Here is a 15,002-nt window from a genome sequence, read left to right on the forward strand (position 1 = left end):
TGGGATCGCGCTAGCTACTTTTCGCTAGCGCTGGGGATCCTTCTGTTCTGCTACTCTGTACCTGGATCGCGCTAGCCACTTTTCGCTAGTGCTGTGGATCCTATCTCTCGCTTGTCCCTGTTTTCGTGTGTCTGTCTTGTCTGCTACGCTTGCTGGTGGCTCGGTGAGTTAACCGTTAAGCAAGCGCTCGCGTCCTCTGTTTCATGTTTGTCTGTCGATGGTTAGTTAGGCGTGCTTGTCTCTATTGTGCTTATCACGTGGAGACCGCGCATAACCGCGTGCACTGTTGCGAATGAGTGCGGTGTTCGCGGTTAGCTAGCGTTTGTTATTTTCCGTATCTCCTTATTGTATTATTTGCTGTGCCTTTGCTACCCTCGTATTCTATTGTGATCTGCCTTGTGTCACGTCTGGCGATCGCACCTCTCGCGATCGCGTTCCTATTTCATATCTGCTGTTGTGTGTGCGCGGTCGCGGGGTGGTGACTGGATTGGCGCACACACATACAACCTGTCCCTTTGCTCAATCTCATTCGCAATCGCCTCTCTTGCGATTGCGTTCTGCGCTTCGTACAATTCCTGTCTGGCACTTGTGGAGGTACAGATGATTGGTTCCTCTGCACTTCCCAGCGCCATCTGCCGACAGGAATTTCCCTCTACAGGTGCGTAGCACCTTTTGCTGGGTGCCTGCAAATATACACTTGTGGAGGATTTCCGCCGTGTCAGCGCACGCGTTGTGCGCTGATCACGGAGAAAGTTCCACAATCGTTACAGGAACTACATTCTACACAGGATTTTGTGCGGAACTTCCTTCATTCCTTATCTTAAGTAGTGTAATGCGGAGATGACGTGGGCGGAGGTGACGTCAACGCATCTCTCATAATACGCATTGACGCATGAAGAATCATGCGTATGCAGAAGTAACAGGAGCCACGCTGGAGCGCAAAACTAAGGAAGTAAGCGTATAGCTGCGCCAGAAGGCTGCGCAGAAGAATCCCAATGGGTGCCCCAATGTAATAGAACCTTGCTGGATGACGTGGATAGGGTAAATATAACATATTAGACTCAAACTATTGGGAATATTATAGTAATATATTTTAAACCACAATATGTGGCCAATTATGTGGCCAATTATGGATATGGAGATATATATATATATATATATATATATATATATATATATATATATATATATATATATATATGTATATATTTATATATTAGGGGTGGGACGACGAATCCGGCGAATCCACGAATCCCTCGAATATTAGGAAATATTCGAGATTCGTGGACTCGAATCCCGACGCCATTTTCTGTTCGCCGAATCCCGACGCTGCATCGCCGCGCATCCGCCGCTTCCCCCGCTCGCAATTGTCCTCCTCCCGCTCCCCGCAGCCGCCTCCGCTCGCCCGCCACATAAATAAGAAGCAGCAGCCTCTCACCTCCAGCGTGGAGCCCGGAGCGGCAGACCTCCTGCACACTTCCTTATTCCCCCTAGTGACCGGCTTTTACTACGCGTCATTAGTAAGAGCCGGTCAGGTGGCCACTAGGGGGAACTAGGAAGTGAAGGGAGAAGTCTGCCGCTCCGGGCTCCACGCTGATGCTGGAGGTGAGAGGCTGCTTCTCCTTATGTATGCAGGGGGACGAGCGGAGGAGGCTGCGGGGGGAGGGAGGAGGATATGTGCCACTGCCACCCATAAGAAGCCCCCATAGCCTGCTATATATACTGAAGCCCCCCATAGCCTGCTATCTATACTGAAGCCCCCCATAGCCTGCTATCTATACTAAAGCCCCCCATAGCCTGCTACCTATACTAAAGCCCCCCCCATAGCCTGCTACCTATACTAAAGCCCCCATAGCCTGCTACCTATATTAAAGCCCCCCCATAGCCTGCTACCTATACTAAAGCCCCCATAGCCTGCTACCTATACTAAAGCCCCCCCATAGCCTGCTAACTATGCTGAAGCCCCCCATACTGAAGCCCCCCCATAGCCTGCTACCTATACTGAAGCCCCCCATAGCCTGCTACCTATACTGAAGCCCATAGCCTGCTACCTATACTGAAGCCCCCCTTAGGCTGCTATCTATACTGAAGCCCCCATAGCCTGTTACCTATACTAAAGCCCCCATAGCCTGCTAACTATGCTGAAGCCCCCCATACTGAAGCCTCCCATAGCCTGCTACCTATACTGAAGCCCCCCATAGCCTGCTACCTATACTGAAGCCCCCCATAGCCTGCTACCTTTACTGAAGCCCCCCCCCCCCATAGCCTGCTACCTATACTGAAGCCCCCCATAGCCTGCTACCTATACTGAAGCCCCCCATAGCCTGCTACCTATACTGAAGCCCCCCCATAGCCTGCTACCTATACTGAAGCCCTTCCATAGCCTGCTACCTATACTGAAGCCCTTCCATAGCCTGCTACCTATACTGAAGCCCCCCATAGCCTGCTACCTATACTGAAGCCCCCCATAGCCTGCTACCTATACTGAAGCCCCCCCATAGCCTGCTACCTATACTGAAGCCCCCCCATAGCCTGCTACCTATACTGAAGCCCCCCCATAGCCTGCTACCTATACTGAAGCCCCCCATAGCCTGTTACCTATACTGAAGCACCCCCATAGCCTGCTACCTATACTGAAGCCCCCCATAGCCTGTTACCTATACTGAAGCACCCCCATAGCCTGCTACCTATACTGAAGCCCCCCATAGCCTGTTACCTATACTGAAGCACCCCCATAGCCTGCTACCTATACTGAAGCCCCCCATAGCCTGTTACCTATACTGAAGCACCTCCATAGCCTGCTACCTATACTGAAGGCCCCTATACCCTGCTACCTATACTGAAGACCCCTATACCCTGCTACCTATACTGAAGGCCCCTATACTCTGCTACCTATACTGAAGGCCCCTATACCCTGCTGCCTATACTGAAGGCACCTATACCCTGCTGCCTATACTGAAGGCCACTATACTCTGCTACCTATACTGAAGGCCACTATACCTTGCAACCTATAGTGAAGGCCCCTATACCCTGCTGCCTATACTGAAGGCCCCTATACTCTGCTACCTATACTGAAGGCCCCTATACCCTGCTGCCTATACTGAAGCCCCCTATACTCTGCTACCTATACTGAAGGCCCCTATACCCTGCTGCCTATACTGAAGGCCCCTATACCCTGCTGCCTATACTGAAGGCCCCTATACTCTGCTACCTATACTGAAGGCCCCTATACCCTGCTGCCTATACTGAAGACCCCTATACCCTGCTGCCTATACTAAAGGCCACTTTACTCTGCTACCTATACTGAAGGCGACTATACCTTGCAACCTATAGTGAAGGCCCCTATACCCTGCTGCCTATACTGAAGGCCACTATACCCGGCTGCCTATAATGAAGGCCACTATACCTTGCAACCTATAGTGAAGGCCCCTATACCTTGCTAGCTATACTGAAGACACCTTTACCTAGCTACCTATAGTGCGGGCAACTATTCCATGGATCGCACAATTCTTATGTGCAGGATTCGTTAGATTCGGGATTCAAAAGGTTCGAGATATTCGAGAACCTTTTTAGATTCGGATCCGGATTCGGATTCGAAGAAATTGTGGATTCGTCCCATCCCTAATATATATATATATATATATATATATATATATATATATATATATATATATATATATATATATATATATATATATATATATATATATATATATATATATATATATATATATATATTATATGCACATATAGATCACGTCTGGACTCATTCACATCAAATGCATGAAAAATTGTCTATTTGCATAATTCAGTCCATCATAAACAAGAGAAGGAGGAGCAAGGAGTCCCAATTTTTGACGATAAACAGCGGCGCAAAATATCAGAAAAAACGCGTCGCATAAAAGTCAATGTGGGTCCATAAGGTAAGTCCATAATCCATACGTAATTTATAAAACATCCATGGTCCATATAATTGTCCCCAGACATTGGAAATTCAGTAATTTCTATCAAACCATAAACAGAATATGACACAACTCTGGAATGAGAAAAAAGATATTAGTATATAATTCATATTGTATCATGCCCCTACAAAAAACCCGAGAAATCAATCTCCTCATTGAGACCCATGGGTGCCTTGGTATTAATAGATCCATCTGGCTTCCTTTTGTAGTAGGATTTTAACTATATCCCCCCTCCTAATAGACGGCCGGACCCATTCTAATCCAAAAACCTGTAATTGACTATATGAACCAGTATGATGCTAAAAATCTGTGTCGTTAGAACATAATCGTCTTAATCTCAAGAACTGGCTAAAAGGAATATTATCCTTTAATGACCTGTTATGTGCACTTTTGTAATGTAAAAAAAAAACGATTGACAGATGTGGGCTTACGATAAAGATCCGAAATCAAAGAACCGTCATCCTGTACACGTATAGATTAGTCCAAAAATTCCACCTGTTCCGTAGAGAGCTGCGATGTCAAAAAAATGTTCATGTTATTTTGGTTTAATTCAGAAATAAATTTCCTAGCTACCTCAACTGGAGCATTCCAAAATATTAACAAATCATCTATATACCGATGCCAAGCAAGTATATAGGGGTGATAGGAAGAGAACCGTTCACCAAAGACGATTTCTCGTTCCCAAAACCCTAAAAATAGATTGGCTATTGCCGGAGCACATTTTGCTCCCATGGCAATGCCGCAAACCTGTTTGTAATATTTACCATTAAATAAAAAGAAATTGTGTCCAAGGATGTACTGTAAAAGCTGTAACAGAAATAAGTGCAGATCCCTTTGTGAGTTGTCCTCCATATCCGGGAAGTATTTGGAGTTGATCCAAGCCCATTCATGGGAGATGTTGGTATACAACGACTCAACATCGCAGGTAATAAGTAGTGTCCCAGGCGGTACCTTCAACTCACCCAAAATCCTGAGAAGATCCAAGCTGTCTCTAAGGTAAGAATCAAGAGCTGTAACATGAGGTTGTAAAAAGAAATCAACAAATGAGCAGGCTGGAGCTGTGAGACTATTAATACCTTATATTGTTATAATCATGATGTGATATTGGGTTGAACTGCATTATGATTGTTTGTTAAATTAGATTGTTGAATTATGCAAATAGACAATTTTTCATGCATTTGATGTGAATGAGTCCAGACGTGATCTATATGTGCATATATATATATATATATATATATATATATATATATATATATATATATATATATATATATATATATATATATATATATATATATATATATATATATATTATATTATATATATATAATATATATCCACAATTGGCCACATATTGTGGTTTAAAATATATTAATATAATATTCCCAATAGTTTGAGTCTAATATGTTATATTTACCCTATCCACGTCATCCAGCGAGGTTCTATTACATTGGGGCACCCATTGGGATTCTTCTGCGCAGCCTTCTGGCGCAGCTATACGCTTACTTCCTTAGTTTTGCGCTCCAGCGTGGCTCCTGTTACTTCTGCATACGCATGATTCTTCATGCATCAATGCGTATTATGAGAGATGTGTTGATGTCACCTCCGCTCACGTCATCTCCGCGTTACACTACTTAAGATGGCGCACTTGCGCCTTGGAACATACGGATTCCCCCACGCTCTTTGAAAAAGCGGCATGACGGCCGCGATACCGGTGGAGTTGTCCACCGGGGGTTCCTCTATTGCACCAATTCAGTCTCTTTTACTCTAGGTCCGGGCAAGTATATGGCTATCCTATCTCTATGGGTCACTGTTATATCATGTCTGCTCTCACTTAGCATTAATTATGGGTCACTGTTTTTTGAATATGAACATTTAATGTTATATATATGTTTTTTGATATATGTGTTATATTATATTGTTTGCACTACATGCACTTTACTTTAGCCCTATACAGAACCCGGGTTCTTAGCCTAGGATAGCTCAGATACTGAGCGTCCTCAGGGCTACTATCATATACAATATCTTATCTATATATAAGATGAATAAAGATGAGTCCGGCACCATCCATAAATGCTCTTTTTTCTTTATTGTCAGATCACCGACATCTCCAACAACGTTCCGCAGGGCAAACCTCCTTTATCAAGTAACAGCCAGTATCTGACATATAGTATCACTAACATTTCTTATATACATCCTTGTTCAAAAACTGACCAATCAGCGCAGTCGGCCGCTCTATGGCGACCAATCCCCCTGCGTCTGCCTAGCGGACCTGATGGGGAACTTCTAATTTACATACTAGCGCTGTGCCTACCAATGGAAGAGCAGGGGGAGCGTCTATTTCCGCACGGAGAGAGGACGGACTCTCCCTGCCGCCACGTGCCGGCGCCGACCAATGGAGGAACAGTCTGTGATGACATCATGTCAGGCTCCGCCCGACTGGCGAGCGGACCTGACAGGAGACTGATTCCCCGAGGACGGGAATCCCCGCCCTCTGGTTGCGCCGCATCTCAGTGTAACAGGGCGGATACGCCATAATCCACCCGCCCACTGTAGCTAGGCGACAAGGAGGACGCCTCCGTCCAGCGTCAATGCGCTCCCATATAAGCAAACCAAGAAACACAATATAGTGGCCATATCTAATTACTAAATAATGTATATATCAATCATACTTATCTACTCCTTTCTTAAAGGGCACCATACTCAGCAACAGGGCATCTACAAAAACAAAAGTAATATCAATTTAGATAAACGGAAGCATATCATAGTCCCTGTTCATACCTCTAGGTTCTAAAGTGTCCAGTCTACGTATCCAAACCGCTTATCTATATAATAGTTTTTTTAATTATATCCCCACCCCGTCTCAAGGGCTGGACCTGTTCTAATATTTTCAAATATTATTGGTGGGAATATAATATATGGGGTGCCTTCTCTAAAGGGCTGTAATTGTTCAGTGTGTTGTATACAAAAGATAATAAGGTCGTTGCTTCGTTGTGGTCAGACCAAATTTGATCTGCTGGAAAGTCACTGTTGTTCTATTATTGAGCTAACACAGCCCGGCGACCATAGGGGCTTGAAAACCACCACGGCCTACACTCTCGCCACGGTGCACACCAGTCCAGCACGGCCGTCACTACGCAAACAGCTGTTTGCAGTGCATTACACAGTGAGTTTAGTGTGTCAGTGTGAAGCAGTACTCTAATTACACGCCCTGATTGATGTATACACATGCAAGATGTTTGAAAACACTTTAGGCCTGCAATTTAGCATTCAATGTGATTTCTGCCCTTAAAACGCTGCTTTGCGTCAAATCCATATTTTTCCCCGGGACTTTTGGCATGTATCCCACTCCGCCATGCCCCCCTCCAGGTGTTAGACCCCTTGAAACATGTTTTCCATAACTTTTGTGGCCAGCATAATTTTTTCGTCTCCCCATTGAAGTCTATTGCGGTTCGCGAACTTTTCCGCGAACCAAACCTTCCACGGAAGTTCGCAAACGATGTTCACGAACCGAAAATCGGAGGTTCGCGACATCACTATTGAACAGTGCTCCGTGGGATGTTCAAGGCTTTGGAAATCTTTTTGTAGCCTAAGCCTGCTTTAAATTTCTCAATTACTTTATCCCTGACTAGTGATGGGCCGAACCTCCGATTTAAGGTTCGCGAACCCTGTTCGCGAACTGCCGCGGAAGGTTCGGTTCACAGGAACTTCCGCGAACCGCAATAGACTTCAATGGGGAGGCAAACTTTGAAAACTAGAAACATTTCTGCTGGCCAGAAAAGTGATGGAAAAAATGTTTCAAGGTGTCTAACACCTGAGATCTTTCAGTGACTACAAGAGGGGACATTTTTTTTCAAAAATACCTTATAGTTTTTGAGAAAATCAATTTTAAAGTAGCTCCTTCTGACCGTGGGAAAATTAAGCGCCCGCCGACTTTAGCAGTTAATTGCAAAGCTGCTTTAAAAGCTAGAAACACCAAACTTGCAGAAAATGTTAAGGAGAACAGTGGGAATAAGAGGATTTTTTTTTTTCTAAAAAGGCCTTATAGTTTTTGAGAAAATCAATTTTAAAGTTTCAATGTAAATTCTCCTTCTGACCGTGAGAAAATATACCCCCGCCAACTTTAATGGTTAATTGCAAAGCCCCTTTAAAAGCTAGCAACACCAAAATTACTGGGAATATTAAGAAGAACAGTGGGAACAGGAGGAAAACATTTTTTTTTTTCAAAAAGACCTTATAGTTTTTGAGAAAATCGATTTTAAAGTAAAAAAAAGAGTTGATTCATAAAAAAAACCCAATTCATTAAAAAGATCCGGCTCATTCAGGAGCTGTTAGTATAGCAGAGAATGCGTCATTGGAAGGACGTGGAGCTGCTGGCTCCCGCTGCTGTCTCTCCCCACCTGCCTGCACCTATTAAACCCCACCTAGGCTGGCACCCAGTGCACCCATGGGTGCATTGGGTGCCAACCTAGGTGGGGGTTGACAGGTGTAGGCAGGCAGGTGGGGAGAGACAGCGGGAGCTGGCACCTATGTGTCCAAAAGGACTTTTGGACGCATTCTCTGCTATGTGGGTGGGGGGCTTCGGAGATCTTCAATCAACTTCGTTGGATCATTTACCGAGGATATTGCCGTGGGATTTTTTTTTTAAAGGTACTGGTAAGTATTTCTGGTTAATTAAGAAAATTAAAGGACTTTTTTCATGGTTGTGTTTTTATTTCATTTAACCCTTTGTGGAAATGGGTAAGAGGTACTTTGTACCTCTATACTCATTTCTCCTGGGAGGGGGTGGGCATCTGGGGTCTCCTTCTTAAAGGGGACTCCCAGATGCCACCATGAACCCCCCCCCAGGGAGTCATTGCCCCCACCAGGTGGGGAAGAGCCCCTTGTCCATGGATTGGACAAGGGCTCCGGGGGGGAAGGGTAAGGCTTGGCTGCCCCTCCCCCCCAGAGCCCCCCATACAATGGACCATGCGGGCTGGTATAGCTCAGGGTGCGAAGCCCCAGTCGGCCGGGGCTCCGCATCCTGGCTATCCCAGCCTGCATGGGGGACAAGGGGTTACAGAGGCTCGGGAGGGGGGACCCCACGACATTTTTTTTTTTCATTTATTTCCCACACTCAGCACATAAAAATAATAATTAAAAAAAAAAAAAAAAAATATATATATATATATATATATATATACATATATATATACATATACACATATATATATATATATATATATATATATATATATTTTTTTTTTTTTTTTTTAAAGCTTAACGAGGCCACAAGTATGAAAAAAGTTAAATACCATTTCATAATCCAGATCCATGGAGGACGCCATCTGCGCCCCCCGTTCATTCCGCCATGGCACCCGCAGTAATACCGGCCCCGGTCGGGTCCCGACCCCTCCAAACGGGTCGGGTTCTCATTCCCCCCTCAATATGGCCACCACAGATTGCCGCGGCTGCCCAGTCCGCATAGATGCGATTGCGGCTGTGCAGCTCTAGGTCCTCCTCCCGATGCGTCCGATGTATGCACGCATATTGATGACGTGGCAGGAGGAGGCCATAGAGCTGCACAGGTGCAATCGCGGCTGTGCGTACTGCACAGCTGCGGCAATCTGTGGCGGCCATATTGAGTAGGGAATGAGAACCTGACCTGTTCGGAGGGGGCGGGAGTCGGGACCCGACCGAGGCCGGTATTACTGCGGGAGCCATGGGGGAATGAACGGGAGGGCGTGGATGGCGTCCTCCATGGATCTGGATTATGAAAAGGTATTTAACTTTTTTCACATTTGTGGCCTCGGAAGTCCTTTAAATATTGTTTCCTGCTATCTTTTTAACATATCCTGCAAATTTGGTGTTGCTAGGATGTAAGGGGCCTTTGCTATTAACTGCTAAAGTCGGCGGATGATGATAACCAACCAGAATTATAGGGGTGCAAAAGTGCTGAATTCTGCCATAGGCTTCCATTAGGCTCCCTATTTCACTTTCAAAAATCTCAAATCTTTTCAAAGGGCAATTGCTCAGCAGTGGCAAATTTTCTAGCATTGTAGGAACTGTTAGGGGGATCATAACTGGTGAGTTTCGGGCCCCTAGGCCGAAGAGGTCATATCCTAGGGTCACAAAAAACTGTTTATTTGGGCAATTTCAATGGTAGTGATTCTGACGTACATAAATCGCAGCCATGGCCGTTAACAACATCTGAATTTCACGAAATGTCTCAAGCAGGTAGAAGACATATTGTTAGACTTGGATTCCAAAGATGGGGTCCCTACATCTCTGCAAACCAGAGTTACAGGGGTGCAAAAGTAGTAAAATCCCCCATAGGCTTTCATTGGCTCCCTATTTCACTTTCAAAAATCTCAAATCTTTTCAAAGGGCAATTGCTCAGCAGGGGCAAATTTTCTATCATTGTAGGAACTGTTAGGGGGATCATAACTGGAAAGGTTTGGGCCCCTAGGCCGAAGAGGTCATAGCCTAGGGTCACAAAAACCTGTTTATTTGGGCAATTTCAATGGTAGTGATTCTGACGTACATAAATCGCAGCCATGGCCGTTAGCAACGTCTGAATTTCACGAAATGTCTCAAGCAGGTAGAAGACATATTGTTAGACTTGGATTCCAAAGATGGGGTCCCTACATCTCTGCAAATCAGAGTTACAGGGGTGAAAAAGTAGTAAAATCCCCCATAGGCTTTCATTGGCTCCCTATTTCACTTTCCAAAATCTCACATCTTTTCAAAGGGCAATTGCTCAGCAGGGGCAAATTTTCTAGCATTGTAGGAACTGTTAGGGGGATCATAACTGGTGAGTTTCGGGCCCCTAGGCCGAAGAGGTCATAGCCTAGTATCACAAAAACCTGTTTATTTGGGCAATTTCAATGGTAGTGATTCTGACGTACATAAATCGCAGCCATGGCCGTTGGCAACGTCTGAATTTCACGAAATGTCTCATGCAGGTAGAAGACATATTGTTAGACTTGGACTCCAAAGATGGGGTTCCTACATCTCTGCAAACCAGAGTTACAGGGGTGCAAAAGTGGTAAAATCCACCACAGGCTTTCATTGGGCCTCCTATTTACCGTTCCAAAATCTCACACCATTTCAAAGGGCAATGGCTCAGCAGTGGCAAAACTCACCAGTCATGATCCCCCTAAGGGTCCCTACAATGCTAGAAAATTTGGTACTGCTGAGCCATTGCCCTTTGAAAAGATGTGAGATTTTGGAAAGTGAAATAGGGAGCCAATGAAAGCCTATGGGGGATTTTACTACTTTTGCACCCCTGTAACTCTGGTTTGCAGAGATGTAGGGACCCCATCTTTGGAATACAAGTCTAACAATATGTCTTCTACCTGCATGAGACATTTCGTGAAATTCAGACGTTGCTAACGGCCATGGCTGCGATTTATGTACGTCAGAATCACTACCATTGAAATTGTCCAAATAAACAGGTTTTTGTGACCCTAGGCTATGACCTCTTTGGCCTAGGGGCCCGAAACTCACCAGTTATGATCCCCCTAACAGTTCCTACAATGCTAGAAAATTTGCCACTGCTGAGCAATTGCCCATTGAAAAGATGTGAGATTTTGGAAAGTGAAATAGGGAGCCAATGAAAGCCTATGGGGGATTTTACTACTTTTGCATCCCTGTAACTCTGGTTTTCAGAGATGTAGGGACCCCATCTTTGGAATCCAAGTCTAACAATACCTGCATGAGACATTTAGTGAAATTCAGATGTTGCTAACGGCCATGGCTGCGATTTATGTACGTCAGAATCACTACCATTGAAATTGCCCAAATAAACAGGTTTTTGTGACCCTAGGATATGACCTCTTCGGCCTAGGGGCCCGAAACTCACCAGTTATGATCCCTTAACAGTTCCTACAATGCTAGAAAATTTGCCACTGCTGAGCAATTGCCCTTTGAAAAGATTTGAGATTTTTGAAAGTGAAATAGGGAGCCTAATGGAAGCCTATGGCAGAATTCAGCACTTTTGCACCCCTATAATTCTGGTTGGTTATCATCACCCGTCGACTTAAGCAGTTAATAGCAAAGGCCCCTTACATCCTAGCAACACCAAATTTGCAGGATATGTTAAAAAGATAGCAGGAAACAATATTTAAAGGACTTCCGAGGCCACAAATGTGAAAAAAGTTAAATACCTTTTCATAATCCAGATCCATGGAGGACGCCATCCGTGCCCTCCCGTTCATCCCCCCATGGCTCCCACAGTAATACCGGCCCCGGTCGGGTCCCAACTCCCGACCCCTCCGAACAGGTCGGGTTCTCATTCCCCACTCAATATGGCCACCACAGATTGCCGCGGCTGCGCAGTCCGCACAGACGCGATTGCACCTGCGCAGCTCTAGGCAGGCATGCTCAGATGTACCAAAATTCGGTTCGGGTACATTCGAATTCGGGTCCGCATGACATTCGAATTCGAATTCGCCTTCGACCACGAAATTCGGTTCGAGTTCATATTCGGTTCGAGGTTACACCTAAAAATTCGTTAAAAATTCGTATTCGTGAATTCAGGGGGGTTTTGTGTGTTTTTTTTAAAGTGAATTCACATTGAAATAGGTGTACTTAAAAAAACAAAACTGAAAACGTGACGTGTGGCACTGACAGCAGGCAATGCATAGTGTGGACTCTGGCGGTGGGACCACTGACAGCAGCAGGATAAATACAACAGCAGCAGTAGGAGGAGGAGTGACGTGTGGCACTGACAGCAGGCAATGCATAGTGTGGACTCTGGCGGTGATACCACTGACAGCAGCAGGATAAATACAACAGCAGCAGTAGGAGGTGGAGTGACGTGTGGCACTGACAGCAGGCAATGCATAGTGTGGACCCTGGCGGTGGGATCACTGACAGCAGCAGGATAAATACAACAGCAGCAGTAGGAGGAGGTGGAGTGACGTGTAGCACTGACAGCAGGCAATGCATAGTGTGGACCCTGGCGGTGGGACCACTGACAGCAGCAGGATAAATACAACAGCAGCAGGAGGAGGAGAAGTGACGTGTGGCACTGACAGCAGGCAATGCATAGTGTGGACCCTGGCGGTGGGACCAATGACAGCAGCAGGATAAATACAACAACAGCAGCAGGAGGAGGTGGAGTGATGTGTGGCACTGACAGCAGGCAATGCATAGTGTGGACCCTGGCGGTGGGACCACTGACAGCAGTAGGATAAATACAATAGCAGCAGCAGGAGGAGGTGGAGTGACGTGTGGCACTGACAGCAGGCAATGCATAGTGTGGACCCTGGCGGTGGGACCACTGACAGCAGCAGGATAAATACAACAGCAGCAGGAGGAGGTGGAGTGACGTTTGGCACTGACAGCAGGCAATGCATAGTGTGGACCCTGGTGGTGGGACCACTGACAGCAGCAGGATAAATACAACAGCAGCAGCAGGAGGAGGAGTGACGTGTGGCACTGACGGCAACCAATGCATAGTGTGGACCCTGGCGGTGGGACCAAAGACAGCAGCAGGATAAATACAACAGCAGCAGGAGGAGGTGGAGTGACGTGTGGCACTGACAGCAGGTAATGCATAGTGTGGAATCTGGCGGTGGGACCACTGACAGCAGCAGGATAAATACAACAGCAGCAGGAGGTGGAGTGACGTGTGGCACTGACAGCAGGCAATGCATAGTGTGGACCCTGGCGGTGGGACCACTGACAGCAGTAGGATAAATACAACAGCAGCAGCAGGAGGAGGTGGAGTGACATGTGGCACTGACAGCAGGCAATGCATTGTGTGGGCGGTGGGACCACTGACAGCAGCAGGATGAAAATGAGCGCAGTGTAATATGTTGCCGCTTTAGAAATACAATAAATACATAAATAAATTCATAGGTAAATCAATGCAGCAGGCCAGCAGGAGGAGGAGGAGTCCGGTAGAAATACAATAAATAAATACATAAATAAATTCATAGGTAAATCAATGCAGCAGGCCAGCAGGAGGAGGAGGAGTCCGGTAGAAATATAATACATAAATAAATTCATAGGTAAATCAATGCAGCAGGCCTGCAGCAACAGCAGGGGTCCGGTAGAAATACAATAAATTAATAAATACATAAATAACTTCATAGGTAAATCAATGCAGCAGGCCAGCAGCAGCAGCAGGAGTCCGGAAGAAATACAATAAATTAATAAATACATAAATAAATTCATAGGTAAATCAATGCAGCAGGCCTGCAGCAGCAGCAGGGGTCCGGTAGAAATACAATAAATTAATAAATGCATAAATAGATTCTTAGGTAAATCAATGCAGCAGGCCTGCAGCAGCAGCAGGAGTCCGGTAGAAATACAATAAATTAATAAATACATAAATAAATTCATAGGTAAATCAATGCAGCAGGACTGCAGCAGCAGCAGGAGTCCGGTAGAAATACAATAAATTAATAAATACATAAATAAATTCATACGTTAATCAATGCAGCAGACCTGCAGCAGCAGCAGGAGTCCGGTAGAAATACAATAAATTAATAAATACATAAATACATTCATAAGTAAATCAATGCAGCAGGCCAGCAGGAGGAGGAGGAGTCCGGTAGAAATACAATAAATAAATACATAAATAAATTCATAGGTAAATCAATGCAGCAGGCCAGCAGGAGGAGGAGGAGTCCGGTAGAAATACAATAAATAAATACATAAATAAATTCATAGGTAAATCAATGCAGCAGGCCAGCAGGAGGAGGAGGAGTCCAGTAGAAATACAATAAATAAATACATAAATAAATTCATAGGTAAATCAATGCAGCAGGCCAGCAGGAGGATTAGTAGTCCGGTAGAAATACAATACATAAATACATAAATAAATTCATAGGTAAATCATTGCAGCAGGCCTGCAGCAGCAGCAGCAGGAGTCCGGTAGAAATACAATAAATTAATAAATACATAAATAAATTCATAGGTAAATCAATGCAGCAGGCCAGCAGCAGCAGCAGGAGTCAGGTTGAAATACAATAAATAAATACATAAATAAATTCATAGGTAAATCAATGCAGCAGGCCAGCAGCAGCAGCATGAGTCAGGTTGAAATAC

The sequence above is a fragment of the Hyperolius riggenbachi genome, chromosome 12 (assembly GCF_040937935.1).
Source record: "Hyperolius riggenbachi isolate aHypRig1 chromosome 12, aHypRig1.pri, whole genome shotgun sequence".
NCBI lineage: Eukaryota > Metazoa > Chordata > Amphibia > Anura > Hyperoliidae > Hyperolius > Hyperolius riggenbachi.